Source organism: Macadamia integrifolia, chromosome 11 (assembly GCF_013358625.1).
Source record: "Macadamia integrifolia cultivar HAES 741 chromosome 11, SCU_Mint_v3, whole genome shotgun sequence".
NCBI classification, from domain to species: domain Eukaryota; kingdom Viridiplantae; phylum Streptophyta; class Magnoliopsida; order Proteales; family Proteaceae; genus Macadamia; species Macadamia integrifolia.
In genome coordinates, this window is record NC_056567.1 from 32,108,634 (window position 1) to 32,110,937 (window position 2,304).

General features: G+C 38.4%; 1 long non-coding RNA gene across 5 annotated transcripts in view; it reads left to right on the forward strand.

Moving 5' to 3' along the window:
• LOC122094097 overlaps nucleotides 1–1,477 on the forward strand; it is a 19,605-nt gene extending 18,128 nt beyond the window's left edge. For 2 of the 5 annotated variants that reach the window (XR_006144646.1, XR_006144645.1), the window contains one exon: nucleotides 424–987. This is a non-coding gene — a long non-coding RNA (uncharacterized LOC122094097). Of the gene's footprint in view, nucleotides 1–423; nucleotides 988–1,206 lie in introns of those variants that run through there. The other 3 variants (XR_006144648.1, XR_006144649.1, XR_006144647.1) reach the window with 3 other exon arrangements.
• Nucleotides 1,478–2,304: the final 827 nt, after the last annotated feature.

Consider the following 2,304-nt stretch of genomic DNA (forward strand, 5'->3'; position numbering starts at 1 on the left):
GGGGGGGGGGCACATTCTTGTTCAAGACCATACATTTGCTATTACATTATGAGGGGACAGAATCAATTAACACATAGATTAATACATACATGCTTGAGCCCTTATAAGTTTAGAATTGAAAGGTACTATGAACTATGAGATAATGAGCACTATCTTCAAGATTTTACCAAGGGGGGAAAAAAAGACTAGCTTCAGGATAGATGTTTACTTGACCAAAAAAAATCATCTTTGCGGCCTTAACAGATGAAAATTACTTGAGAAAGGAAAGACATAATTAAACCCTGAACAGCTTCCTTGTAAGCAATTTTGTTTTGTTTTGCTTTTTTGCTTTTAGAGAATTATGTATTTATCAAGTCCTTACACTCCTTTTATTTGCGTACATCCTTTGAATTAATTTAGAGTCTTATTTTTTTTCTTTGACAGTAACATCAGGTGTACGCATTTGGAACAGCACCTCAAAGGTGGTCGTATCGAATGTTTGAAGCTTCTACATTGCATCACTATTGGGTTGGAAGATTTTTTATATCATGGCATGAAGCAGCTGAAATTGAAGTTGTAGAGATGTTTGCAAGACACTCGATGTAATCTTTTGAGTTCAAATTGGCAGAAACAGAAGCAGACCCTCATTAACAAGTGGAGGACACAAAAACAACTTATTTGGTAAATATCCAAGACTCTGAATGAGTTCCCATCAACAAAGTCTGATTGCTGAAATATTTCAGGGGCCCATGCATTAGCCAAGGAAAGTGCTCGTTTGCAGGCTTCCTTGTGTTGGTTATAAGGTTCTGTTGATGGCCTAACCGAAGGTGGTCACTTGAGTCAATTTTTTAAGTTTCCTCTTTTTGTATCTGCTGATGACCATACTGGTGGATCGATTTGACATTCTTCGTGTCTTGGCATGTCAGGAGGTTAAATTCTTGTACATCCTTTAATTTTAATTTAATTTTTCTGATTATCAGCAAAAAGGAAAAAAAAAATAATAATAATTTTGAAGGTTTTCAGTGAGATGTTTGAAAATCTTCCTCTCACAGGTTTTGTTGTTTCTCCATCAATGTTCTGAAATTTGTCCAGGACCTCCAGGCCCAACCAGGCAAAAACATATTGACCTATCACAGTACCCATATGGGTGCAATGCACTAATGTAAAGACTGAGTTGTTCCATGCTCCCTGACCACAAATGATTATTAATTTATATCTCTGATGCAGGCCCTAACCTTGTTGCCGAAGAGTGGGAGCGGTAAAGGTCACATCCTAAGGCGCTTAGAAGATCAACAAGGCTCAAGGCCCACGCTAACACAATCTGGACTTAGACCACTTAAGCAGACCAAGCCCAAGGTCAGCAAGCCCAGCAAGGCCAGCTTGACCGGGCCCCCTTTCCCTCATTCCCATTTCCCACACCCCTTAGTGAGGGCTGACTAACTATTGTTGTACATTTCTTCGTTACCAAAGGAATGAAATTGATAGTTGAATTTGCTCATTACTGAATCATCAATAATTCTAGTTGAGTCGTCAAGAATAGAACTGTATTTATAAAATCTAGTAAATGAACTCTAATTTTCACTATATGGAGGGTCAGCCCTATTTGAAGGGGACCAAGGTTTGGAGCAATTCTGAAGATTTTCCTTTTTTTGAGAGGATTCTGAAGATGGATTACACATATTTTTTGACCTTATAATCACCTCATCGCCTTGGAGCGTTGTACCGATTTTCTTAGATGTCTATAATCTTTTCTCTAATAAGGTGATCGTTTTTCTGGCCAAACTAGCTTACAATGATAAAGTTAACAAAACTTTTTTGTCCATATATAATCTGGATGACAATGCCTTTACTCTTTACTTTAATTTATTTTCTTCTTTTTATTTAAAAATAAAAAAAAAAGAAAAAAGAAAAAAGAAAAGGGTAGGGGTATTTTGTAAATAAGGCAAATAAGGGCAAGGTGAGTAGGCTGAAGGAGCCTCCTAGGGACTGCCATGTGGCAATTTCTGGATGGGTAGAAAATCCAAAAAGTCCATTCTTTTAGGGCCCGATTGTTTAGAGGGGTTTTGTTGCGGTGGGGTTTAAGGGGTGTGATAATTGTACGAATTATACCACCCCAACAATATTTAAGGTATTTGTTTAAGAAGAGTGGGATTTTGGGGAAACATGTGAACAGTCCTTGTTAGCCCATGTGGCCATCAATTTCTCCCACCCCAGCCTCACCAAAGTCCCACCAATGACTTTGATGGGGACTTTGGCTGTTACTCCATCATCCCAGAGATGAAGCCTCCTCCTCCTCCTCTTCCTTCTTGTCCCTTCTTTTTTTTT